Raw genomic sequence first — 10684 nt, forward strand, 5'->3', positions numbered from 1 at the left:
ATTTATAGATTTATCTCTCTCTCTGCTAATTTTGGGATTATAAATGGTATCATATTGTCATTTTAATACAACATTTTCTTGGCTCACCATGTTTTCTGGAATCCCAGAACTGCCATCTTGTTCACTCTGTGGAATGGATGGATGTACAGAGAAGCTCCACACGTGTGCTAGGCCTCTGCTCACTGACAGACCCCTGTAAGAGATAGACACATGGCTGAATCCAATGCACATGTCCAGGCCTGTTCTAGGCCCTGGCCAACCCTGAACAAGACAGGAAGTATTTTGTGGCTTGAGGTAAATTATTTGATGGAATCTAGAATTAAGTCATTAAGTTCAACGCATTATTTATCGGGAGACTTCAACATGATCTTAAGCAGCACCATGGTTCTACTTATAGTTACGGAAAGTGGCTCCTTCTGGAACTCATATTTCTCAGTATTAATAAAAATATGAAACCCCCTGATGACTTGGATCTGCCCTTTATAGCGTCTAGTTGCAGACGGGCTTACGGAGATGGTCTCAAGGCTAGCACGTCTCATAGATAGAAACCAATGAGTATTTTATTTTGTCTCTAACGCAAACTTCATGTGGCGAGCACTTTTAACACTTACGGTATTACAGAAATAACTGCCCATTCTCAAAAAATTTAAAAACAAAGAAAATGACACAAAATAAAATCAATGCATTCTGAGTTCCACCACACAGCAATGTCAATGTTTGATCATCCTGTGCACGGGTATCTTCAGGGTCACAAGTGCAAACCACTCCCGGAATATATTACCTAAGATGTAGATGTCACTGTGCTTTACACAGGAGCATCTGCAACATGTAGTTCCTTAACCCCTTTCTTGTTATTTGTAAGACTTGGTGACACCTGGCTTGAGGTTCATTAGATAGTACCATCCCCTGCCCAAATGTTGGGAGTTTCAGGGTCCCTCATAGAAATGATGCAAGCATGCATGGCTTCTGGAAAGACCCAGGAGGGATTCCTGCACTTGTCACTTACCAGCCGTGTCATAGTAGGCTAGAAAGTCATTGGCTGAGATGTGTTGATAGCATCCTATGTGCTGGTAATTGTTCTCAGTATCTTTGTGTTAGTGCCTGTAATTCTCACAAGGCAATAAAGTCTCAATAACGTCTCCACTTTACACAGGAACATATTGAGGCACTGCGTAACACACCTTGTCTCAATTCCATTACCTGCAAAGCAGGGTATATTAGTCAGGGTTCTCCAGAGAAACAGAGCCAACAGGATATAAATAGAGAGAGAGAGAGAGAGAGAGAGAGATAAGAGAAGATGTATTCCGGGGACTGCCTCATATAATTACGGAGGCTAAGTCCCACAGTCTGCCACCTGTGAGCTGGAGACCCAGGAAACCAGTGATGTCATTCAGTCCAGGTCCAAAGGCTCAGGAAACTGGACCTCTGATGACTGATAAGTGAGGGCAGGAGAAGTCAGAAGTCCCAGATCAAGAAGAGAGCGGCTGAATTTGCCCTTCCTCTGTCTCTTTGCTCTATTTGGGTCCTCAATGGCTTGGGTGACGCCCACCCACCTTGGGGAGGGTGATCTTTACTCAGTCTACCAATTCAGATTCAAATGCTAATCTCTTCTGGAGACACATCCTCACAGACACACCAAGAAAGAATGTTTTAACAGCTATTTGGGTATCCCTTAGCCCTGTCAAGTGGACACATAAAATTAACCATCACGCAGGGCAACAATATCTTCCGAAAACTGAGGATAATATAGAGTAATTAAGTCTAAACCACCAGGCAATGTCTCTGGCTCACAGCACATACTCAGGAAATATTCATTCCTTTCCTCCTTCTGTTGAGGAATCAGGCCTTCACAACTGATACCTCTATTATTGGTACAACCTTCCAACTCAAAAAACAAAAAAATTAAACAGAATTGCCCATGAGAAGAGAAGAGGAGAAATAAAGGTAACATATTCATTGTTCTCACAACCCTTTGATGTGATAGACAGGGACTCTTGCAGAAGTGATGCTCTTGGAGCGAGTGGGTCTGTCTGAGCCAGGCCATCCGCATTCACCAACCTCACCCTAGTCAAGCAGAAGACCCCAACAGTACTTGCCATGAAAATACAATCTTCCTAAAATTATGCAAAAGACAGAAGAGGTTTGAATGGGACAAATGTCTGCAGCTGAGTGGTCCCAGAAGTGCACCCTGGACAAGGACTTGAGTGCAATGAATTTAGGTGGGAAGAGTTCTCAGGAAGCGCCATAAATGAATGGGGAATTGAGGTGAGGATGGAAGGCACACAGTGAATCATACATTGATGAGCAAGACACTGCTGCAAGCAAGTCGGGGGGTCCATACCCTCGAGGACTTAGAAAGGCTGGACGACCCACTGCTGAGTTATCTCATCCAAAGGTAAGGATACTGGGTGTGTATCCACCACTCCTGTCTGTCACTGGTTGAGGGTTTTTCTCAGGGGAGTTGCTCCCCAGCATCCTGACTGCCTCTGCTCTGCAGTTCTGACCAGCAAAGGACTCAGCTAAAGAGTCCCAGGTATTTGCAGCAGAAGGGCCTCAGAGTAAGGAAATGGTGAGTGTTGAAGGAAAAGGGACCAGACAGCAACAGCCACTGCTGCAAATAAATGAGGCGACAAGTGAGTTTAATACAGCAAGACATAAACTGCATCCAGGACTAGCCTCACCACAGCTGCATTATAAATATTATTACCAAAACGCACGTTAAAACGAACAAACAAAACACTTCAGCAGGTAGGTGGGGGGACGAAGAACAATTGTTAAACTGGGGGACATGACAACTCGTTGGAACAACTCAACTGGGCTTTCTTTCCTGAAGCTTTTTAAAAACTATGCAGTAGAGAGGTGGGGTTTTTTTTTGCAGTGAAGGAACTTCGCCAAATGACCTCTCTAGCTTCCTATGGGAAGAGCATCTGAAATGTTGAATAAAGTAAACAAAGTATGCTTTGTATACGTACAGAAGGTACTAAAAAGGAGCAATAAATCCAAGTCCCTCATTTTTTTATCCACTGCATTAGTTTTTAATGCCATGTATTTAATTGCAAGTTTATGCTATAGTATCGTTTTGAATAATGGTTTCCATAACCCAGCTCTCAATGCCTTTGCTCTTCTGGTTTCAAATCCTACATTCAGTCGCTCTGTCCTTGGGAGAGTTTACTTGGTTACCTGTCTGGACGCAAAGGCCCCCCATGAGGTTTTTGATTACCCAAGTTCTACTTTTGGTAAGACAAAGTGTTTTTCCCTCTTTTCTATTTTTTAAATTTTTCTTTTATTTTCTATTTTTAACTGTTGTTAAAAAAAAATAAACACATAAGTAAAACTGACCATCTTCACCGTTTCTCCATGCACTGTTCCGTCGGGTTGAGTGCATCCACACAGTTGTGCAGCCATCACCAACTTCCATCCACAGAACTTTTTTATCTTACAAGACAGAAACTCTGTACCTACTGAATTACAGCTTCCCATTTCCCCTCCCTCCAGACCTGGCCACCACCATTTTACTTTTTTGCATCTATAAATTAGACTCTTCTAGATCCCTCCTACAAGTAGAATCACATCATACAGGCTTGCTTTTCGTAACTGACTTCTCTCACTTTGCATGGCATCCTCAAGGTTCATCCCCGTTGCAGCACGTGTCAGAATTTCCTTCCTTCTTAAGGCTGACTGTTATTCCATTGCATGGATAGACTGCATTTTGTTTCTCCATCCGTCTGGCAATGCATACCTGGGTTGCTTCCCCCTTTTGGCTACTGTGACTAACGCTGCTGTGAATGCTGGTGTCCAGTCCCCCATTTTCTCATGTGGGGAGATGGAGTCTCGGCAATATGGATGAAATGACTTGCTGGTTCAAATGACCATAGGCAGCAGGACCTGGGCTCTGCTCTGGGTTGCCTGAGTCCAAAGGCCATGTTCTTCCCGTTCATTCAACCAATATGCTTTTTTGGATTACTTCCTGTGGCCAGGCCCTGTGAGAGATGCTGGGGATGGAAAAGGAAGTAAAAGAGACTCAGTCCTTGCCCTTTTCATGTTTATGTTCTAAGGAGGGAGACAGACAACAAACTGGCAAAAAAAAAAAAAAAGGACAGATTGTGATACGTTCTATGAAGAAAAGATGTCAGGCTCTAGTCATTGGTGAGCGTGCCCTTTACACAGGGCATGCCTCTTCAAGGGCACGACCCTTGAGAAGAAACCCAAAGGATGAGAAAAAGCCAAGCAGAAGAGAAGTCGAAGAAAGAGCCTTCCAGACAGAAGCGGCAGCAAGCATGCCTCTAGGATGGGAGCAAGCTTGGCTTAACAAAGGAACATGCATGATAGCCATACAGCCAGAGCATCTTGAGCAAGGAGGTTAGGAGTGTGATCTGAGGATTACGAGGCAGGCAGATGCTAAGCCATGCAGGAACTCTACTGAGGATTTTATCCTAAGAGAAACAGGAAGCACTGGAAGGGTTTCAAGCATCAGGGTGTTGTAATCTGGTTAGCGTTTACCACTCTGACACTATTACACTATTATTAATCACCATCATCATCGCTAACTTTTACTGTGTACTTACTACAGATGTAAGGTATTAGTTTAAGCTTACATTAACATCTTAATTCTTACAACACTCCTAAGAATCTATTATTGTCTGAGACACAGAGAGGTTAAGCAATTTGCCCAAGGTCACACAGCTTATATAAGTAGTAGAAGTAAAATCCCATCCTTGGAAATTTGACTATAGTAACCACCCACGTAGTGAAGACATAAAGTCAGTAAAATACTTTGATATAAATCCATTTGGATGCAGTTTTCCATTTGTTTATTTTATGAAGACCTATTGCACAGGGCTTTCTAGACAACAAAAACAATTCCATCTTCGAGTTGTAAAGGTTTTCTAGTTAGTCCAGCGTTTTTACATATGGCTATCATTGTGTTTAATCCTCTCAACATCCCAGTGAAATAACAGACATGAAGGGCCTCTTATGGTGCTAGATGTTGATGGGCAGAAGGGAAAGCCTCTTTCCACACCTGACACTCCCTTCAGGTGGAGGCCGGTCACACCGCTGGTTTCTCTTTGCAGTGTCTCCTTCATTGCTCTTCCGGACAAGTCTAGAGACATGTGATTGGCATGTATACAAGAAGAGACTCGAGCCTGCCCAGCTCATGCATTTTCTCTTCTTGGCTGCCAACAGATAGCTGGAGGCCTTGATTGCTCTTGGACATGGGGAAAAGTTGGCAGTAGAGGCTGAAAGAAGGCTGTCAGAGCCAGGAGTCTGGTGACCAGGGGACTGAGTCTCACTCATTCCCTGGATCTGGGTTAGAAGCCTAACTGGCGCTAATGCTGAGTCCTGCAGTCTCCCTCCATGAGGGTGGTGGGATATATTACATCGGGAGATATTTTGACTTTCCCATCCTGATCTAGATTTCTTTTTGTCATTCCTCAGCTGGTTTAGAAGACAGGCATTGCATCCGCTGACCTTCCAATCCCAACAGTAGGTGTATAATGGTGACTCAGTAATTTGGGGGTCACTTCTAATTTTCAGAGAGGTTCAAGGACGCCCACTGTGTCACACAACTAACCAGTGACAATTGACATCGAGCCCATATCTGTCCTCTGTGCCCCAGGGATTTAATAAATCAGTGAATGAATGAACATACGTAGAGCTCTTGGCTTCTCAGAGCCCCAACGGTGCCTACCACCAAAGCGCACATCCCATACGGCTTTCTCAGATGTAGAGCCCTCCCTGCTCGACACCAACGGTTTTTCGTAGGGCAGGGGCACCTCCAGCGCTGGCTCCAGTAAGTCGTGTGCCTGGCTCTGAAACACAGCTCCTCTAGCCCAGAGCCGTAATAGCTCCAGGCGTTGCTAGCCCAGTGACAAACCTGCCATCAATAATTCAAGTAGCCGGAGAAGCTGAGTGTCTGCTGTTTTGCACAAACCCTGCTCCTTCAACCCTCTGCGGGCTGGTCGAGGCAACCGCTTGCCCATCAGGTGGGAAGCAGACAGTCTTAAACCCGGAATAGCGTTTTCTCTCCTGCAAGAAAGAAGTAAAAATAAACACTGTCAGTGGTAGATGACATCAGATCACACTGGAATATTATCCAAAGGTCAGAAGGTGGAGTCAAATGTAAAAATACTGGGAGGAAAGATTGCTTTTCTGATGCGGACATCTGTGGTCTCCCCTGGTACCTAATACACGACCAAACACTTAATTGCTGTAGAGAAGATCATGACCTCAGGAAAATCTTTGACTGCATCTCTCATTGGTTTTTTTCCTTGCTCTCTTTTATAACAGAAGAAATGGGAAATAGGTTCCATTTTTTTTAAATGAAACTAATCTTTGGGTAGTGGTTAAAGTAGCTGCTTTCACCATTAATAAGAAGTGGCTGTCTGAAATGTTGTCTAATTACATTTTATACATTTTTATTGGAAGAATAAAGCGAGGCAAAAGAATATAGAGGTACGGAGGTGTAAGAGGTACAAACGACTGTGTATAAAATAAGCTACAAGGATACATTGTACCACATGGGGAATATAGCCAATATTTTATAATAACTATAAATGGAGTAGAACCTTTAAAAATTGTGAATCACTATATTGTATACCTATAACTTGTATAATATTGTACATCAACTATACTTCAATTTTAAAAAGTTTAGGGGGGCTTCCCTGGTGGCGCGGTGGTTGAGAGTCCGCCTGCCGATGCAGGGGACGCGGGTTCGTGCCCCGGTCCGGGAAGATCCCACATGCCGCGGAGCCACTGGGCCCGTGAGCCATGGCCGCTGAGCCTGCGCGTCCGGAGCCTGTGCTCCGCAACGGGAGGGGCCACAACAGTGAGAGGCCCGCGTACCGCAAAAAAAAAAAAAAAAAGGTTAGGGGAATAGTAATAGTCTATTTCTAGAACAATAAAAATAAAACAACTGTATGTATAATACGTGGTTTTGATGGGCATCCAGCTCCTTTCCTCAGCGTAGATCATGTAATGATACTTTACTCCATACAACCTGTAATTAACCTGAATTCTACAGGATAAAATATTGAAGTCATGGTTTGTAGTCTCTTGAATCTTCTCAAATTTTTACTGTATTTCCACCCTCTGGGCAAAAATCCCAATTCTTGAACAATCTTCAGAATACAACATATAAGACTTTAAAAGCATCTGACTTCAATACAGCATTCTAGACTTAGCTTCCAAAATACCTTCCCCATCCCCTTACCCTTCCCTGTTTGATGCCCCGGGAGCAGGAAACGTGTCTGCAGCCAGGCCGTGTCGGGCTCCTAGGCATCTTCACTCACACTTGGACTGGAACACCTGGGGCTCCTCGGGCCTCTCTTTGTCTCTGCCTCTCTCCTGTCTCTCTCTCTCTCCTCCCCTCTGGTCTCTCTACAAGGTGGTTAAGCTTGCGGTTTGGCTTTTCCCAACCCAGTCTCAGATGTCACATGGTGTCACTTCTGCCACATTCTATTAGCCAAGGAAACCCCCAAGCCTGCCTAGGTTTAAGGGGAGGGACAGAGATGCCTCTTAATGGATGGTGTGTCAAAGAACATGTGAACATGTTTTAAAGCCACCACGTATGATTACCCATTGATTGAATACCTTCCATGCCCAGAAGCTGCACCTAACCTTATAATGATCTTTTTAGCAATCCTCTTAGCAATCTCATTGCAATGAGTGTTTACCTGTTTTATAGAGGAAAATTAAGATGCAGAGCAGTTACATAAATTCACAGAGCTAGGAAGTGGTCAAACCAGGCCCATCTCCGGATTCTGGGCTACATGCCCACAATCTCACCACACCTAGCGCGTTGTGGGTTCTGAATGCATATCTGGTCAATGAATGAATGAATGAATGAATGAACATTGGATTCCAAATCCTTTAAACATTCTATACTGTCTAACACATCTTAAATAACACAAACTTTTGTCCTGGGCTCTAGACCCTGTTTTTATATTTCCAGTTGCTGGCCTGGATCATTTGTTTCTTTATTTATATGAGTATATCTCTAGCTTGGATCTATTTTAGACTTACTATCCTCCAGACCCTCTGCCAGGAGCTATGGAGAAGCAGCGGACGAGCCCAACACAGTCCCTGTCACCAGAGAGTTTACATTGTAAAAAGAAGATGACATTTTAATAGACAACTTAATGGATTAATGAATTATAGGTGTGACAAATATCACAAAGGATGATCTTGGGGTTGTGATCTAAATAGAATTGTTCTCCTCCAATTATGACACGGTTACCGGGAGTTTCATTATTGCTTAGAAAAACAAGCTGCTGCCCTGGCTGGTCTGATTGAATCATCTTTGCTAATGACACCAGATTCCAGTCAGCTGAGGTTGACCAGATCCCCTGGGCATGAAGGTTTGCAGTGCTACCTATGAGTGTCTGCTCTGTGGTTATTAGATTGTGATTATAGTGTTGTGGTGAATCAATGTAATTGATCGTTTCATTGGTCAAAGCACAATTTCTCAACCTTGGCTCCAGTGACATTGGGGCAGGATAATTCTTTGTTGTAGAGTCTGTCCTGTGCATTGGAGGATGTTCAGGACATCCTACACCTCTACATACTATATGCCAATATCACCACCCGCCAGTGGTGACAATCGGAAATGTCTCCAGGCGCTGTCAAATGTCCTCTGGAGGACTCAACATCCTACAGGGTTGGAGACAGATGCCGGTACAAACCCAAGGACTTTTGTTTCCTTAACCTCCCAAGTCTCAGTGATCGCATCCATAAAATGGACATATGCATAATGATTTCCTCATAAGGTTTTTGTAAGAACTTTAATAACTTTTGCTAACATTTGTTAAGTACTCATTATAATCTTGGTACTACATTCAGGGTTTTTGCACATTAATTCACTGAACCCCACAGAAATCTCATATGGTAAGTATGATTCTTTATCTCCATTTTATACATGAGGAAAGTGAGAGAGTCTAACCCTCTGGTCTATGGTCTGTGAAGTGCTTTATGGAAAGGATACACTATTTTTAGCCACAAGATGTGCCATTACTAGCTTTTTCCAAATGGCTATTGCTTGCCTGACAGATATATCCACAAGAGTTATAAGAGGATTTTTGAGAGATAAGGTAAAATAACAGGTTAATGGGAAAGTTAAAAATTACAGGATATGTTCTCTGTTCCTGGCATCATGTCAAGTGTTGGGAATCCAGAGATGAACAAGGCTCACGCCCTGTCCTCCAGCTTGTCAACGTTCCCCCTGATCTCTCTAATTAAAGGCTCAAGCTCTCTCTACTGCACTGCAGAGGTCCTCTGGGGGCCTGGACACCAGCAGGATCACGTGTCCTGAAGCTGGTCGGTCAGAAGCAATCCGAGAACGCACCCGACCACCCAGTGACATGCTGACGGTCCAGTCTTGAGAAAGGTTTGGAAGAAAAGGAGTCTGGAGGCAAGTAGATCAGCTCAAAGACCTATTACAGAACCTCTGAGGGGAGAGGAAGCCTTGATCAGGGCACCAATCGTGGGAATGCCAAGCAGAGGATCTTACAACCCATGTGATTTGGCAAGTGAAATAGTTTTAGTCAGTTTCATCATCAACAAAATCATGACAGTACTGATGTATCCAGATACCATAAAGATTAAACAGGACCAAATCAGATAACGCATGTAACACAGGACGACGACGAATTCCTCAATCAATTTCAGCCACTATTATAACTACTGTAAAGCAATGAGCACAGAGTAGGTCTGAAAAACGAGTAGCTTTTCTTGCCCAATGCCCTTTTCTAATGTTTCCAATCTCTCCCTCACTGCCCTAAGGATAATGTTACAAACACTGACCTAATAAATATGCAGAGAAACCTCTTTTCATACACTGAAGCAATGCAAAGCAAAACAAAACCCTAAAAGGCAAAGCAATTCTCTTTCGCGTTTTGCAAGTCCACTGGGGTTTCCTTTCCAAACGAAGATATTCTACTTCTATTCCAGGAAATAAAGGTGTTAAAAATAAGAAAGTTCCCCTCAACATTCACTATTCAGTAGCTCCGCAGTTTGGCCACCTGACTTATATCCACTCTCCTGTGTTCTCTTTCCAAGAATGTGTTGAATACATTTAAAGAGGGAAAAAATAGTCACTCAAATCAAAGCATCCAAATCTAATAAACATTGTTTCTTCAGTTTATTCTTTCAGCAAATAATCATCGTCCACCTACTCTGTGCTGGGCATGTTCTGGGCACTCAGCAAGCACAGATTGTTTTAAAAAAATTCTCTGCTCTCATAGAGCGCCTACTTGAGTAGGAGGGGAACACAAGGAAACAAATAAGTGATACCATTTCAGCTAATACTTAGATCTATTCATACCCCGAAGTTGACGGCAGAGACTGATGGGAGGCAGATGCTCCCTAAGATAGGGGGAGAACAGGAACGCCTTCTCTGCAGAAGTGGTTTAAACTTAATGACCTCGGAAAGCACGCCATGGGAAGCTCTGGGAAGGGCAGTTTAGGTAGAGAGAGAGCGGTGAATCCCCCAATGTTAGAACCTATTGGGGGGTCTTTGAAGAACAGCAATCCACAGGTTGCACAAGAATAAGAAAGAACACAGTGGTAGGGGGTGACCCTGGAGAGGGACAGAGGGCAGGTCACATAGCACCTCCTAGGCCATGGCAAGAATGTCAGATTTTTATCCTAAGAGAGACGAATGGGTGATTGAAGAGGAACCATAGAAGGT

The sequence above is a fragment of the Delphinapterus leucas genome, chromosome 17, assembly GCF_059928025.1.
Source record: "Delphinapterus leucas isolate spDelLeu-1000000601 "Yukka" chromosome 17, BTC_Dleu_Yukka2, whole genome shotgun sequence".
NCBI classification, from domain to species: Eukaryota; Metazoa; Chordata; class Mammalia; order Artiodactyla; family Monodontidae; genus Delphinapterus; species Delphinapterus leucas.